We start from the raw sequence: 18,946 nt of genomic DNA, 5'->3' as shown, positions 1-18,946 counted from the left end.
AGTGTGCCGAAAACCAGAAGAGCCGCCAGAACATGCATACCAGAAACTGGAAGACCAAGTGGCTGGTGCTCATGTGCGCATTGGAAACTGGAAGATCAACTTCGTGGCACATGCCTGTACACCGGGCAGCTGCTCTGCTAGTTTCTGGCGCTCCCACACATGTGAAGACCAGCTGGCCGGTGTGCCGGAACCCAGAAGAGCAACGGGCAGCGGCTCGCATGCCTGGAGAGATAACTCTGTGTGCTACTTCTGGCACATGTTCCATAGGTTCGCCATCACAGTGATATAACTTCTCTGTCTCTCTCTCTCTCTCTCTCTCTCCCTCCCCCCAATTCCCCTTCCTCCCCCTCTCCCTCACTCCCCCTCTCCCTCTCTCAATAGACTTGCTGAAGTACAGTTTGTTGGAAAGACCCACACAATTTGTCTTGCCATCATGTACATATATTATCAATCATGGGAAGTTGACCCATGAAGAACAGTTTATCTGTAAGATTGCAATTATGTATGAAAACAATCAAATGCACGAATTAAGTTTGCCCTGAACATAGTCTGGATATGAGAGGAATATTCTCTACAAATATGTCCAGTGGTGGGTTGCTCCCGGTTCGCACCGGTTCACAAGAACTGGTAGTAAAAATTTGTAGTAGTTCGGAGAACTGGTAATAACATTGACTGGCCATGCCCCTGAACTGGTCCCCGGCCTGGTCGCCACTCGCTTACCCCACCCACCTCATCAGAGACTTTTTTTTTTTACTTTTAAAAGCATTTTTTCTACAACCTCTTTGGCAGAAAAAATGCTTTTAAAAATAATAAAAAAAAGCCTCTGATGATCACGCGGCTCAGCTGGGATCGTCAGAGGCTTCTGAAAGCATTTTTTCTGCAACCTCTTAAAGTTGTGGAAAAGATGCTTTTAAAAAGTAAAAAAAAAAAAACTTGGCCACGCCCACCCAGTCACATTACCCCCCACCAAACCATGCCCACAAAATAAGCCACACCCACAGAACTGGTAGTAAAAAATTTTTTAGAACCCACCCCTGAATATGTCCCTTTTCTTCTGTTCTTCTCTGATCCCATAGTATAGAGGAGGGAAGCTAAAAAACATATGTGTTTTAGATATTGTTAACTACAACTCCCAACAGCCCTAGCCAGGATGGCCCATCACTCTTGCCTTTTAAAGTTTCTAAGTTTACACTATGCCTTGAATATGCAGCTAATTTCTTTTTATTCCGTGGATCCTCCTTAAATCTCATCTCTAAAACAGAACTGGAATGTTCCAGTTATCATTATCATTTTAAAAAACCTTACAATTTGGCTCACCCTAGGTATGAGTTCTTTCAAATCCTTTTTCATTTTCAGAAATTAAAAAAAAACCCAACAAGCTGCTGTGTTATTTGCTGCGTTGTCTAATTTCACATTTCCTTGTTCTGCTTAAAGCACCCCAGACAGATATCTCTTTCTCTCCAATTTCTTAACTGTTAAGACTTGGCAGTAACCCATTTCTTCTTAAAAGTTGCTAGATCTATTATATCACTTTCTTGCATTGTAGAAAGTTTATTTGTTTCTTGTTGCTGTTATCAGAAATAACCACTACAAGTTGCATACGTTTCAGATATTCTTGTTATAATACTTGCTTCTTAATAAGAGTGCAAATTAGCTTACATTATATAACAGGTAAAATCCGAGTTAAATTTAATTGTAAATTTATTTATTTATTGCTATTGTCTTTTTCCAGAATGATTTTTAATAACAGTTATTAAAAATTACAAGTGCAATAATAAAAAGTAAAATAGACTAAAAATAAAATAATAAAATAAAAAGAAAGTACAGAAAAGAAGAAAGAAACAACAGGAAAAAAAACAAGAATATAGTAAAGAAATAAAAAACACATAGAGACTTTTTCCTTCATACAACAGTATGAACAACTTTAGCAACTTATTACTTTCTCTTAAAATACAACAAATTATCTTTTCTTCCTATATCCAATCTCTTATCTGTAAACAAATCATTAAAGCCATATCATTTTAGTTTTAATGACAGCGGAAATCCATTAAGTGTTATTAGAGATAACAATACTTCTACTTTAACCTTGATCAAATAAACCAACTTTAAATTTTGTGAAGAGACAAGACAGTATTTTCTGGCAGGCTTCAATCTCTGAGAAACAAAGGGGATAACTATCTTGATCAAATAATGGTCAGTGCCTTTAAAAGAACACTGGGTTTGTATACTTCCTTTTCTAATAACTAACTGTATTTTTAACTATTATTTTTGGATTGAAAAGCAGGAGGTGACCTTTCTTAAAATGAAAGAAGTTTTAAATGCAAATTTAAAGACTTTTTTTAATAAATGGCAAAAGTGTGATTAGAACTTTGATTTTGGAAAGTTACAAGTAAACTAAGGGTCCAGATGGATTTGAAATAAGATTATAAGAATACTTCCTGTGGAAAAATACTTTTATTTTCAATTATTTAAAACAAAACAAAATAGAATGGGAGTTACAAGATCGGACACTAGAAGGAGGTAAAGATTAAAATTAAAGGAGAAGAACACTTAAATTCTACTTTTTTTTTTTTGCTTTAATTTATATGCTGCCCTTCTCCGGAGACTCAGGGCGGCTTACAATGCGTTAAGCAATAGCCTTCATACTTTTGTATATTTATACAAAGTCATCTTATTGCCCCCACAACTGGGTCCTCAATTTACCTACCTTAGAAAGGATGGAAGGCTGAGTCAACCTTGAGCCTGGTGAGATTTGAACTTGCAGTAATTGCAAGCAGCAGATGTTAATCTGTTAATAACAGTGCTTTAGTCCACTGTACTAGAGGCTCTTTACAAATACTTATAAATATATAATGAAGTATAATGCAACATTTTAACACTGGGAATATAAAAAAATATTTTTGAACAATGGACCCAGAAGTTAATTTTAATCCTCTCTGCTTCTATAGATAGACTGTGTTTAAAAGATGTTTTGGAAAAGGAACAAGTTTTACCTGACAAAATTAAGATGGATCTGAAATCAGACTGCAAGAATACTACCCTGGACATACAAAAAAACCCAGTTGATGTCTTAATAATTAAAAGGGATGGCTGAAGAGCTGAAGTAGCTTCTTGGATGAGAAGTGAAGCATCTTCAAAGAAAAACCAGAAAGTCCAGTTGCCTCTTGAAAAAACACCTTTGGGATAACCATGATCTGGATGACTAAGAATCTCCCTAGACAATTAAAAGAGATATACAAATATGAGAGTTTGGTCTAGTGCAGGGATGGCTAACCTTTTTGCTATCACGTGCCAAAAGTGGGGGTTTCACACCCATAATTCAATGACCCCCGTGGGCCCTCCGCTTTTGGCACGCGATGGCAAAAAGGTTACCGGTGGGCCTGGTAGGCCTGTTTTTCGTCCTCCCCAGGCTCCAGAGGCTTTTTTGAAGCCTGGGGAGGGTGAAAATGGCCTTCTCCAACCCCCCCAGAGGCCCTCCAGAGACCGGAAACAGCCCATTTCCCGACTTCTGGTGGGTCCAAAAGGCCTGAAAATCAGCTGGCCAGCACACGCATGCAAGCTGGAGCTGAGCTAGGGCAACACTCATGTGCCCACTGATATGGTTCTGCTTGCCACTTGTGGCACGCGTGCCATAGGTTTGCCATCACGGGTCTAGTGGTTAAGGTACCAGACTAAAAAATAGGAGACTATGCATTCTAGTCCAGCATTAAGCATGACATCTGCTTGGGTAACTTTGTTCACCATTCCGTCAGCTCCCCAAGTCAGGTTCAGGCAACAAGTGTGCTCTGAAGCAGTTGTGGGTGATTTTTAGTAGAGGTATCTTCAATTCACCATTTCCTTGTCCAGAGAGATTTTTTTGGGGGGGGGGAGGGGAGGATGTTTTCATAATCATAATCATAAGTTTATTTGTCAAGCATATATAAGATAACAGGTAAAAGTATAAACAATTTGAATACATGAAAAGAGTAAGAGTAAAAAGGAATATTAGGACAGGGATGGTAGGCACGCTGGTGTACTTATGCACGCCCCTTACAGACCTCTTAGGAATGGGGTGAGGTCAACAGTAGACAGTTTAAGGTTAAAGTTTTGGGGGTTTGGGGAAGAAACTACAGAGTCAGGTAGTGCATTCCAGGCATTGACCACTCTGTTACTGAAGTCATATTTTCTGCAATTGAGTTTGGAGCGGTTTACCTTGAGTTTGTATCTATTATTTGCTCGTGTATTGTTGTGGTTGAAGCTGAAGTAGTCATTGACAGGAAGTACATTGTGGCAGATAATTTTATGTACTATGCTTAGGTCAGACTGAAGTCGGTGCAGTTCTAAATTGTCTAAGCCCAAAATTTGGAGTCTTGTGGCATAAGGTATTTTATTGTGGGTAGAGGAATGGAGGACTCTTCTTGTAAAATATCTCTGGGCTCTCCTGATTGTATTTATGTCCGATATGCAGTGCGGGTTCCAGATAGATGAGCTGTATTCAAGAATTGGTCTAGCAAATGTTTTGTATGCTCTAATTAGTAGTACAATATTACCAGAGAAGAAGCTACGCAAGATTAGGTTAATACCTCTTAATCCCTTTTTGGCAATGTTGTTACAGTGGGCTCTGACACTTAGATCTTTAGAAATGAGTACTCCAAGGTCCTTGACAGAGTGAGGGTCATCTACAAGGTCATGTCCATCTAATTTGTATTTTATGTTTTGATTTTTTTTGCCAAAGTGCAAGACAGGGCATTTGTTGGTTGGATCTCGAGTCTTTAAGTTTGTTGTTTACAAAATTATAGAAGGCACGGGTGGATTTTGTGCGTAGAAGGTTTTCTTCTTGCTTGATGTGATAATTGATGCATTCAGTCTTTATTGGCATAAGTTTTTGTAGCAGTTTTTGAAGTTAGCTACGTAGTTAGTTTTGTTTTTTCGACAAAGAGATTTTTTTCTGGATTGTAATGTCCTTATTGATATTGGTAATTTATTTTTTCTGGTTTTGTGGGATACTAGTGGTACGTAAATTTTAATGATTCTTTTGACTTCGCGCAAGAAAATGTTGTAATGGTTGTTAGCACTATTACAGTTCCAGTCTAATCTACAGCCCTGTGGATTTCCTGTGGCCTCCCATCCAAATAATGACCAGAACTAATTCTCTTAGCCTTTCTGAGACCAGTGGAGCTTGCCTAAATACTGCCTACTTATTATACTTACTGGCTGCTAATTAGAAATGTTCTGTGGGTATAAGGCTGCAATCTTAACTGCAATCATCCTCACGTCAGAGGCACCTTTTAATTGGCTTATTGTATGAAGAAATAGGGCCAGGGTTTATTATAGTTCTTATTGTTCTGAACAAGTTCACAGTAATTAAACTCATGATATTTTTCTTCAATCAGCACTATTCAAAGAATGGCTTATTTTAAGCATTTTAAGCATTATAGACATGACAAAAGCCAGTGTTTTGAATGTGGTTTTTTAAAAAACTTTTTGCCATAACCTTGATAAATCTGCTATTTATGCATTAAAACAAAGCCTTCCCTAGGAATTTCCTAAGAGAAGAATCTGCTTTGAGTTGGTACTAATGTGTAGAATGGTTTTGCAGGTGCTAAAACTTTTTTTTCCCCCTGACTCTAATTTTTTTGTTCTAAACTAGAGAGAAATTGGCATGTAGCTTTAAAGAATGGAGATTAATTTCCTACTCGGCTTTGTGGATAATAACAATCCCATTTTCTGGGTATCATTTGGAGAGAACTCTCAGTACTGAGTCCTGGAATCAGCTTTCTGTGACGATTTTAAAATATTTGGAGAAAGATCTATCTATATATATATATTGCATCTGAACATATGGAGGGTGCCTTCCTCTCTGCAATCTCAACTCCTTGCATTTCTGCAATTAGGCATTAAGGCTTCCAGTCAGAAGATATTGCTTTATGATGGTGTTGAGGTGGAGAAGAGGACCTAAGGAGGCAATGAGGTTTTGTGATAGGTTTGATTCATGATACATATTCTTTTAAAACATATATCTTATATTTTAGATCATACCTGTCACCATTCAGACAAGGAGAAGAATGGACTTCTGGATGGTATGAAGAGGTTAAGATTTATGATGTTAGTCTTCTTCCATGCTTAGAGGCTATCTTCTAAATTTTGATTGCTTACTGTCTAGCTGGCAAGTGGAAAAACACTTCTCATCTTTCTGTTGTGTTTTTACTTGATGAATTATGGGCCCCAAAGCAAGAAAATAGAAAAATAGGACACATCCGTTCTTCATCTGAGGAGAAGAATTTCCTGATTAGGCTCAAGATATTTTAGTGCTAAGTAAGAAAGGAAGTTACATCAATGCAAAGCTAGATGGAGTTGCTTACTACTTTAAAAGCTCTTTCCCATGATTTATTTCCCATGATTTGGAAATACTGAATGCTTGCAAATAAGAAGCTGAGTAGATGATATAGGATTGTTTGGTGCTCAAGCAGAGACTTAACATTAATTTTGACATTCATTTACCAGGGAGGGAGAAATAGTACTGAAAGTGAATATTTCTTCAAGATGAAGAGACCTGGTTACAGGTTCTACATTATAGAAATAATGTATGATTTAGAAATTTTTCTTATAAGGCCAAGCTTAATAGCAATAATGCTGAATAACAGTAGCAGTCTTTATGAAGAAATATAAGACCTCACTGCAGCCTTAATACAAGCTTGGAATTGAAGTTGCATATTACGGAGGCTTTAATTTTCATTTAGCACAAAAACCTAGTCCTCAATTCTGCAATCAAGAGGGGTGTTGTTTTTTTTGACCCAGAAAAGGCTGAGAACTTTGTTGCTGAAGTACAGAAGTACTAATCTGTTTTTCAAAAATTGTTTCGTATTTTAATAAAGTTGGGCTTTTTTGGCTTTGGTGGTGGTTGTACTATATCTGCAGTAGGTTTCTTCTTATACTCTTAATAATAGATTTTTTCCCACTGCAGCCTCAAATGTTTTTCCAACTTATCCTTCCCTAAAAGATCTGGGTCACTCTAAAAAGGGCTGCTGAATTTTACAATGTTTGTACATCTCCTTTTAAATTATTTTGTTCTTTTAATTATTTTTGTATTTTTTCTTTGTGCTTGTAACATTAATAAATTAATTAGCTTAAAGAAAAGGGGTTGTGTGTATTGGCTGTCATTCTATATATGCCTGGGGCAATGAGTCAGGTTGGTAAAAAGCTCACACACAATTTAGGTATAATTAGTCTTCAGTTTAATGGAGTGTTTTCATCACAGCCTTTCCATTCTTAAAATTTAGGCAAACACTCCCAAGAGATATCCATGACTTTCTGTAAGCTTCCCATCTGGTTTAACACCTGTAACACTGCAGACGTGGCTTTAGAGTGGGAAGTATTCACCAACTGGACAATGATGTTCATTCCTGGGCTTGACTTCATCGCTGAATTGGCAGTGCAGCCTTCAACCTGTCTTCCTTGGAAGAGAGATCAGAGTCGGCAGAGGAACTGATGGTCACCATGACAACTATGGATCTGTCCCAGTTCAGCAAGGACCAACGTGCACAGGAGGCTACCCATTAGAACTGCTTTTAGTCTCAGGGTGGAGAACATTATCATCTGTTCTTTTTCTTGGCCAGATCACATGACTGCACCTTCTGATTTCATTTTTTTTGTGGTCTCCATTAATTCTGCAGGTTGGGATAGGTTGTGAAGCTTGTGAATAATGGCCACATGACTGCAGGAGGTTGCGACTGTTGCATATGCAAGGATTGTGGCAAAGCTGTTTTTTACTCAACTGATTTAACTTCAAACTGCTGCTAAACAAGGCAATCAATAAATGAGGACTATTTGTAGTTGTTTGATCTCTCCCAGGCATCTAATGGAACTGTTGAGTTTTCAGAGGGGACTTTCCAGAGGTTTGCTCTGTTGCTGAAGCTTTAGCTGGGATTGTAACAGCCTTGAACAAAATTGCATATGAGCAGCTTTGTGGGCCAGAGCTTTCCCACTTATTCCTATCATCACTTGCATGGCCAAATATCACAGTTCAATCCAGTAAGATTCTGTGAGCTGAGAGACACAGTATTCTCTTGTTGCAAAACTGTATAGTGTATGATCCTTCCTTCCTTCTTTCCTTCCTTCCTTCCTTCTCAGGGAACTATTTGGATATTATGGAAAGAAACAGATTCACTGAATCTGATCTGACTCTTTCCAGTTTTAGTTAATCCTGCTCTTTCTTTTTATAGATGCTATGCAACAGGAAGGTTGAATTAATTCAGGAATTAAGAAGCTGGGATGTACAAAGGATATGTCATTTCCATGATATCTGTGTTCGACATGGAGCACAGTTACAGAAAAATCAGGGCCAGTGGACAGTAGTCTTTGGTATACAGGCAGCATGAATACTGAAATCAATGTACTGAACAATATATTTTATATTTCTGTTACAAGAATGCCCCTTTGTTAGTCACCAGCTTGGAATGTTCTACAGGACAGTTTAGAAATCAATAGTGATGGCAAATTTTAGTGTTTAAACGATTGAATTTTATTCTAGAACACCACACAGGAGCTGTATGGAGGTTGGGCAGCATATAAATTTAATAAATTATTACATGCACAAAAATATGTCATCATAGCTGTCAGTTCTTTAGTTGGTATTGCCCTTCATATGTATCAACTTCTTCCCAAGAACCTAGGATGTTGTAATGTATCAACGAACTATATGTGTAGATACAAGCAGTGTGGATGGAAATTTTGTCCATGTGCATATTTTTTTAAGTGCTGTCCAAGATTTTTTGGTATTGTTATTTATAGAGGGAAGTGACAAATCACTGCTCTTTCAAGAAAGGCGTCTACATTTTGGTGGCTTGTTTTTGGAATGAAGATCATGATACACATTACAATCTGCAATTTCCACTTAGGCATCAGGGCATCCTCTCTATTAATCTTTCTGATTTTCTTTTGGTAATAATTTTCTGCTGCCCTCATTGGGCAGAATTTAATGGCCTTGGTTATCTCTTTGATACAGAAGAATACTCGGAAGAGGAGTAAGATCATCTAATAAACTGATAAACTATCATCTGGGCAGCCAGATCAGAGGATATGTCTTCCTTCAAAAATCAGAGGATTCTTGTTACTTCTTCCATGTTACAGGAGCCACTGGCTGCAGAGTTGGCCAATGAGCTTGGCCAGAGTTGGCCAAGGGGCGTGCATAAGTACACCAGCGTGCCTACTGTCCCTGTCCTAATATTCCTTTTTACTTACTCTTTTCATGTATTCAAATTATGTTTATACTTTTACCTGTTATCTTATATATGCTTGACAAATAAAACTTATGAGCTCGTCATATTCATCAATGATATGATTTAATAATTTATGCTAAATGATTGTATAATGAAAGTTTTCATAAAATACTAGACCGTATATCACAGTTTTTAACTAAAATGCCTGGTTTCATAAGCCAGACAAGCAAATTACCTAAATGCTTATGATGTGAGACCCAAACATTTTCCTGGACATCATTCAGACTCATCATGCTTGCTTTGTAGAACTTTTCAGCTAGGTCTTAGACCTATTGCAAACTCTACATAGATAATTAAAGGTCCCATTATATCTTGCCAAACATTTATATGGCCACCAAAATGTAGACTAGTTTACATGCATGTTGGTATGTCACAACGTTATTTACTATTTCTTCATTGACTTTCATACCAGTTTAATGTTGTACACTTGCTAATTTGATGACTGTTGAAATATTCCATGAATTTGCTACTCTTCCAATATAGAAATTAAAGACAAATGTCTGTAAATCCTGTTTTTATTATGTTGTATGCTGGGATAATTGTTATACATTGATTGTTATACATTGGATCATTTCTCCTTTCTTTTTCCCACAGCTTCTCCTCAGTCCTAGAATTGATCCAAAAATTCATATGTGAGTTTACATTTATTTAAAGTCCTCCCCTACATGAAGGACAATCCAGTTCAGATGAGCAGCCCTGGATATAATTAATATTTGAGTTGGCTTTTTTTAAAACAGAAAGGCTAGGAGATTCTGCTGAGTGATCCAGAATATATATTGTGTACATAAAAAATGAATATTGTATTAGATTCTGAGCATGCCCTTTTCTTAATTTAGGATACATTTAATACTAGTAATATGCTTTATGTATTTAATGTTTGGAAATTTAATAACTAGAAATTATAATAAAGTTGAAATACATTATCTGAGCTAAATGTTTGAATTAATTCTGCCTCTAGTTCTAATTCTTTTCACTATTTTAAGTTTGCAAGCATTTTGGAAAAGAGGTTTTGTCAAACATTATTCTTTGTAAGGTTTCTTACACACTGATTATGGCATCACTATTAAAAAGAAGCTAGTTTTGATCTTGAGAGAGTTCAGAGTGTTAACAAAATAAAGTGTGGGATCAAATGTGATGAATAATACAACAAGCTTGTGTTGATTCTTACATGGAATTGGCTTATGTGTAGATATTTAGCGATACATGAATTATTCCTGACACCAAACTGATTCTTCAGTAGATAAGAGGACCTTGCTTCAGGCAAATGGCTGTATGGTAGTTATTTTTTTAAAAAAAAGTAGATTTAATTAAAGATTAATTGGAAACAAGTTTAACTATTAAAAATGGTATAGGCCTATGAATAATTGATGAGATCTTGAAACACTGCTTTTTAACTGCCCAGCAGGAACACACGTCTGCAAACTGGAATTTTATGGATCATGCATTAATTATTCTTCTATTTGCATCATTTGTTTTTCTTGCCTGCTCTCATCTCACACAGAACAGCTGCTCTGGAATTTTTGTAGATGGGTTAATGATAGTAAAGCGGTGGGCAGTCCCTTATCTTGTATTTTGGGGATAATTTTTTTTCTCCCTTTCCCTAGCACGGTGCTGTTAATCTAGATGCCTGAGGATATTCAGAGTCCAGACCAGTTGACGGGAGAATTTTATCTTTTCAAAGAAAATGATTGTTTCTTTTTATTGAATTATGGCTGAGTGTACAAATATATCTATCTATCAATAATACTTCATGGCTCAGACTGAAAAAGAATGGCAGCTGCAGCCAGAGCCCAAGGGAAAGAAATGAAACACATTAGAAATAGAACAGGTATCATAGGAATAAAACATTGAGACTTCCCCAGTCTTCTGAATCAAGGCTGGGCAAGAGATTGAGATCATCCAGTAGATCCTGGGGTTGGATGTCAAAGATCAAGATTTTCTTAATCTTTACAGTTTACCAAGAGGAAAGATTAAAAGGTTTTCTGCCCCCAAATTAGTTAATCTAGTGAGAAAACTAAAATGAAACTAAATATTTTGGAGTTATGAAATGATCCTTATCCTGAAAGCAAATTATTTGATTGAGCATATGAACCAGGTCTTTGTAATAGCAATAGCAATAGCACTTAGATATATACTGCTTCACAGTCCTTTATAGCCCTCTAAGCGCTTTACAGAGTCAGCATATTGCCCCCAACAATCTGGGTCCTCATTTTACCGACCTCAGAAGGATGGAAGGCTGAGTCAACCTTGAGCCGGTGAGATTTGAACTGCTGAACTACTGGCAACAGGCAGTCAGCAGAAGTAGCCTGCAGTGCTGCATTCTGACCACTGTGCCACCACGGCTCCATACTCAATTTTGAACTACTCCAACACACTCTACATGGAGCATGGGCATTCGGAACCTTCAGTTGATACAGAATAATGAAAGGTACAGAATGCAAGTGCATAAATTGTAAATGCTGTTGGCTGTTCAGCACATGTAACACCACTAGTTTTGGGTTCTACATTGGTTGCCATTTGTTTCTGAGAGCAATTCAAGGTGCTGGTTGCAGTGATGGGTTGCTATCGGTTTGCCCCAGTTTGGGTGAACCGGTAACAGCAGCGGCGGGAGGCTCTGCCCAGCCACCTGGACATCATCAAATACGATCTGCGCATGCGCAGAGGCTTCTGCCCATGCGCAGAAGTGGTGTGTGCACGAGCGAACCAGTAGCCAAGGTAAGTGAAACCCACCCCTGGCTGGTTGTCACCTTCAAAGCCTTGCATGACTTGGGCCTGGGTTGCCTGAGGGACCATCTTCTCCCAGTTGTTTCTATCCATCCAATTCTGTCTGGCAGGATGGACATGCTCCTTATTCCATCAGCCAAGCAATGTTGCTGTCTCTGCTGTAGCTCTTCTCTGCCTTGAAGATCTGACTATGTGCCCAAGTCTGGGTTCCCAAGAGTATGAAAGGCCTTGGTTCCTGGTTATGTTGATACCGACAGATTATAATAGCTTTTGGATGCTATTTGTAGTTATTTTTTTATCGTGTTTTTACTGTTTACATTGGCTTTATGCTTGTTTACCACCCAGATTTGCTGGTTTGAGATAGGCGACTACATAAAAGGAAGGAAGGAAGGAAGGAAGGAAGGAAGGAAGGAAGGAAGGAAGGAAGGAAGGAAGGAAGGAAGGATGGATACAAGGATCTGTTCATACTTGGGCCATTATTTTTCATCTGGTTTTGAGTAGTGGTTCTTAAATTACTAGTTAAAAAAAGAGATCATGAAACTTAATACTTGCCAGGCCCTTCCCTAGATTTACAATATATTAACTTGTAACTCTTTTATGATTTAGCATAATATGGAAATCTGCATTTCTTGATTATTTCTGTCACCAAAAATAATTTTCATATGAGGAACTCTCTGAGATAGGCGCATGTCTGTTGATTCAGTAAATCTGATACAATACTGTATTTCAAATCAAGGGCTAGGTGCCTTTCTCCACTTGCATTTATCTACAGCACAAAAACCTACCCTGGACCAGATTGTCCAAACATTAACAAGTGGTGGGGATTTCACTTATGTAGTTATGGAGCTATGTTATCTTTTTGACACCCCCGTGATGCCTCTGTACTGTCATTTTTATGCTTAATTCTCACAACCTGAAGCTAAATCTGTCCTTACCTATATTATTGTTAAAGTAGTGTTGTGTCTCTGCATTCTTATACCATCCAAGGACAATCTTAAGGTGTGGAAAAGATGTGTTAGTCTTTTCTTGGAGGGAAATCAAAAGATTGCAGTAACTGAGGCAAGAGAGGCAGAATAGGAACTAGCAATGGGAACAACAAATTTAATGTCATTATAGTTTATTTTTTTGCCAATTTAGGATGGGTGAAGGGCAACTCGGCAGTAGAAAAAGGCTGAATGTAGTTCAGTACAGAGGTACATAAGGTGGGTGGGTAAAAATCTACCTCTATTGCCATTTCATTGGGATTCAAACACCATTTCTTTTGTACATGCACAATTCAGTACAAAAGGATGGGGCTTGAATCATGACACCATTGACTTCCAGATTTTGACACACACACACACACACACACACACACACACCTGTCCAAAAAAGTTGACTGTTTTGCAATGTTTCTGAGCATGCCTTTCTTATGTCTTTGATTTCCAGTTTCATATTATTGAATAAAAACATCTGTGACTGTGATGATTTCCTAATTGACTTCCTTTTAGCTTTGTTTCCTCCATTACATTGTCTGGTGGGTGCATTGGAAGGGATAAAGCCTAGTATTTGAGGATCAGGGTCCAGAACCTACATTCCTTGTTCTATTTCCTTTAAATAAGAATTAAATCATGGATAGAGAAGCTATCAGCCATGCAGGTGTTGAATGACAATTCCTTGCATTTTCTTCAGAACTGGCCAAGCCAATGGTGACTTCTAGTGGGTGTGTGATATAGCAAAGTTTTCCTTCCCCGAGTTAAGAAAATAAATAGACAACTCTGCAGTGTTTGTGAATGTGAAGGTATTTATAACATATCACTCTTGTTGACTGAGTATGCTTAACATCTCTAGTCTAAGTGCTGATTGTGTTGATGTCCATTAATTCAAACGCTACAGTGCAATCCCCCAAATATCACAAATAGTATGAATTGATATTTTTAAATGTGATCTTTTGCTCTCACTAGCTTTTAGCTTTGTATTATTATGCTAAACTCCAGGCCTTCATGCTCAATGAACAACTCTGAATTGGATCGTAAGACGGAGATGAAGCTATACCCTTGATACTACACAGAGTGTGTAGTAGTAGGATATAATTCTGAGCTTGGTGTGGTAACATAAGATGACAAAAGTAGGACAGATAACTGTTTGGCTCCTTAGGTCCTTAAGTATGAATGGAGAACAGCTCTCTTTTTTTAAACATGTGTCCCATTCCAATGAAACGTTCAACAGATTCGTGAATATAATTATTTTAACACAAGGAAATTTATGCTAGGTATGAATGTTCCACCATGCTACAAGGAAGAAGAAGAAGATGTGCTTTGTTACTAAGTTTCCAGAAATAAATATTTGATGCTGAAGAAAAGACCATGGTATGAATTATGGAAAAATTCTGTAAGGATCACAAGCCATTCCTGCTGATAGGCCACATTGTTGCTGATCAGAAGAAAGGATAAACACACAGACATACACACATCCCTGAGCAGCCCTTTTGGCTTTAGCAACACTGCAGAAGAGTAGTAGATCATATCTGAACCTGCTGTGTGGTTCTCACAGTGCTGACTTGGGAGGATGAGACTGCTTCATCCACATCCAAAATGAGTAGTGCAATCCTGAGCATATAGATCAGAAATAAATTTGGCAGAAACCAATGGGTCCAATCTGTTTAGGGCTGCAGCCTTAGCAGTGAAGTTTGGCTTGTCTCATTGTCTTTCCACACAGTCAGCTCTTCGCACCATAAAAATAATTTTCCTACAGATCATATCTCTTTCCCAAAGTGACATTTCTGTTGTGAAGGCATTTCGTTTCCCCAGCAATCAAGTTGCAACACTTCCTATCTGGGGAAAATATAGGAATGTCTAAGAGAGCATGTTTACTGGTGATGTTATTAGTAATGGCAAAATTCCCTTCCTGTACATTTGACTTTGTTTTTGTAACTTTTGTAAAAAAAATATATCAATGTTCTTCTGCATCTCCTCTTCTACCACTGAAAGTTTAATCCAAGACTATCTTTTTAAAAAGGTATAGTGAGGCTAATTCTCTGAAGCACTTTCTTACCATTTTTTAAAAACAACAACAAAAAAGTTAATCTCTATTTATTGTCTTGGCTGTGCTTCGCATCAAAAGATATCTTTCTCAGCCCTTTAACCTTACTCAGAATAGTGTCTGTTAAAGATGAAAACAAGTATGTTGAAAATAACAAGGAGCACTTGCTCAATGCCAGGGTGGTTGGTTTATCCATGTTTTGCTGAATAAATTACAATTAGCTAGGTGTACAAAACTCAAACCAAACGAATCATATGATGGCTTCGTGTGATTCATGAGCTGGGTCAGTCACTGAAACTCTGTTTGAATTGGCAAACAGCAGATACAATTGCTTTGACCTACTCAGATCTCATGCTGCTTCTGTCATTGATAGCAGCTAGAGGACAAGAAAAAAAAAACCAACAACCAAAAAACAAACCTTCATTGCTCTCTTTTTCATGCTAGTATCAGCACTGGTTGAGGTGCTGTAGCATATGGAGGTGGTAAAAGAACATTCACCCTTACTTCAGGTCCCTTCTACTTTTTGATTGTGTTGTAGAGCTGTGGTGACTAAGTTTTGTACCACGGAGAGCTGCCTCTTGGAGCGACCTCTCAGTTAGGCTAAATGTCTATTCAGTTTCAATTTCAATCTCTGCCATTTGCATCTGAAAGATCTTAGAAAGAAAGTTTGGAAAACCAAGTCCACTAAATTCCCCTGGGAGTCATGGCTCATTGGGACGGACAGTTTTTGGTTTGAATAGATCAATGGGCTGTCTTAATCTAATGCAATTTCTTCGCTCCACATAACCATATTGTGAAATTTATGGCTCCATTATGAAGCAGTTCCTGGGTTTCCAGAACAAAGGATTAACATAGCGGTAGCAGAAACGGTATGGGCTACGAAATTTGAAATATATTATAACGCACATGATTTGCACAAAGAAGAGCTCAGGTTTAATCCCTGATTACCTATCTGAAGGGCTAAATGCAGCAGCTGATGTGGAAGATCGCTGTGCTGGAAAGCTTCAAGCAGAGTAAATAATATTGAGTTTAATAAACAAATAGTATAGGAAAATTCTCCATGCTCCTAAATAGAACAGCTTCTTATGATGCTTTTTGGTTTTGCTGTTCTATAAAGGCAAGGTAGCAGACATATGGCAAACATCTGGTTAATTGTGTGTACTTGAACAGTTATTTGATTCTCTTCAAATATTTGCTTTGTTATTTGTTGTGTGTAATTGAAATAGATACTAGCAATCTGACCATGAGGTTTTAAGAATGAAACATTCTTGAAATTCCATTCTGATTATGATGAAGCTAGTATTATTAACATCTCACTTCTTTATAAGATGGGTGGTTATGTGAATTAGATAAATCAATATTTATATTTCACTGACCAGATCACTGGTCACTAACAGTTAGAGTCCACAGGCTTCAGTTAGTGGCAGAGAGGCATTGCTAAGCCAACATGTTTTAGCAGCCCTAAAACATGCATGTGAGCAATTCCATAAATGGGCAAGTATCAGAGAAAAGCTGCTGGAGACCAGGAAAATGAGTTGTACCCACTCTGTCTTCTTTGTGACAATGTGGCTTCCAGCTGTGCAGAAAATGAGGTCAAGGTAATTTCAGCAGAATTTTTTCACACATGTGTTGCCAGTTGGTTGGTAGATGATTCTAGTGGTCAAGGCCATTACAGAAAGATAAGTGAAAGTGATGGATCTCCAGGTAACAGTAGAAGAATTATACAGTTGCTTTGGAAACTTTTATGCTGTTAATTGCACTTCAGGATGGCAACGGGCCATTAGATGAGACAGGAGGTCATTAGAGGGAGGATCGCTATGTTCCCTGTATTTAAGTATCTAACCATAAATAATCTGTGAATGAAGAGGTGCAGCATGAAGAGTCTGAGGACTAACTCCACTATTTTTCCTTGCTTGAAAAATATGAGATTTATAGTTAAAACACATGAAAACAAAAAATAATAGAAGTATTAATTGTTTATTAAGACCATGATATGCTTTTTAGAATTTTTAATTGAACAGGGTTAGTTTTGATCTTCGGATACCTACTCTAATGGTTCATATTCACATATCTCATTGTAGTTTTTGATCCACTCTTTCAAGAGGTCCATATCACATATTTTGTGTGATTGTGTGTGTGTGTGTGTGTGTGTTTGTGTGTGTACGTACAGTATAAGGATAGTGGTAAAGCAAATCAGGATCAGAAAAGATTGAGCATTCCAAAAAGAAGCAGAAGGAACTATTTGATAACTATCAAATTACCCCAAAGTTTCCAAAGGGGAAAAAAGCACTGATGTAGATATATATCAGGCCAGAATGAAAACTAATCAGGTCTTATGAAAGCCCAATTTCATATAAAATATTGCTAATTAGTGCACAGCATTAGGATCATATTTTGCCCATATTGAAAGTTCTGACTAGCTGCCAATTGCTTTTTATTTCCAAAGCAGAGCTGGGTTTCATTATCTGAAGGTCCACCTGTTCTATTATAAATTTGCCAGGGTATTAAAATCTGTATGAGAGACTGTTTTTTTTTTTTTTGAAGAGGTTTGTTAGATAAATGAGATCTTACTCCTAATTGATGAGAAAGTTCTCTTAAAAATTGGACTTTATCCCTTTTCTTTCTGCCTTCAGGAAAGAAGCCAACACCACCCTCCTCCACTAAAACTTTTCCCAGATATATTTAATTGTAACTACTGTTTTTATAAGAGGGATGCAGTGGCTCAGTGGCTAAGACGCTGAGCTTGTTGATCGAAAGGTCAGCAGTTCAACGGTTTGAATCCCTAGTGCCACATAACAGGGTGAGCTCCCGTTACTTGTCCCAGCTTCTGCCAACCTAGCAGTTCGAAAGCACGTAAAAAATGCAAGTTGAAAATTAGGGACCATCTTTGGTGGGAAGGTAACAGTATTACATGTGCCTTTGGTGTTTAGTCATGCTCGCCACATGACCACGGAGATGTCTTCGGACAGCGCTGGCTCTTTGGCTTTGAAACAGAGATGAGCTCCGCCCCCTAGAGGGATTATAAGAAAAGTAAAGATGATGAACAGCCATGCAATTGAGGCCATGCCTTTGCGATGCTTATAAAAAAGGGGCAGACCTTCAATTGTGCAGTCACCATTACTTCCTTAACTTCCCCAACCATGCCGCTCAGAGTTGCCTTGAACCAGGAAATGGGTGGCAAATAAATTTGATAATTAATAATAATTGTTAGATCAGCGCAGGAATGGAAGACGCGACCAGCTCGTTACATTTGTAGCTTTATTTAGAATAAGAAACAGTAGCAAGACTGGCCGGGCGCTGCCGGAGCTCTCCTTATATTCGCTCCGGCAGTCGCACCGCCCCTGACAGGGATTCAAACTTTCCCGCCCGATGGCTGGCAGCCAATCCGGGCGGATGTCCTTATAAGGACATAACAATAATAATGCCCTTAAGGAGAAACTATGTGAGGCACAAGCTTCTAAGGACCAACTTGACATACTTGTTTTATCAAATATATAAGCAATTTCGTCTAATAAACATACCAGGAGCAAAGGAAACATGTGTATATCAGTTATCATCATTTCTCTTCCAAGCACTTTTCCTGAAAGAGTTGAAAAATAGCAAGAACTTACTAATAACCTATGATTGGTGTAATATATATAGTCTACACATTTCAAAATGGAATACAACTCCTTTCCCTCCTCCTGTAGACATCTTCATGTTTGGTACTATATAATATAATTATTGTTTGGAAATAGAGAAACTATCAGTGGAGCCATTGTACAAGTTTTCTTTTCAGTTTTCCCTCCAGCTACATGTAAGTATAGAAGATGAGGCTGCAGCAAAACGCACACACGAAAAAGAGATTTTCTGGTTCTGTAATTTGCTCCTTTACACATAGACACATGGGCATTGAAAAATATATAAAGGACTTCAGAGCTTCATTTGAAATGGTAGTCTAATTC

The sequence above is a fragment of the Pituophis catenifer genome, unplaced genomic scaffold, assembly GCF_029215685.1.
Source record: "Pituophis catenifer annectens isolate HBS135680 unplaced genomic scaffold, rPitCat1.0.hap2 SCAF_3, whole genome shotgun sequence".
Lineage (NCBI taxonomy): Eukaryota > Metazoa > Chordata > Lepidosauria > Squamata > Colubridae > Pituophis > Pituophis catenifer.
Note: the sequence above shows the minus strand (reverse complement) of the source record.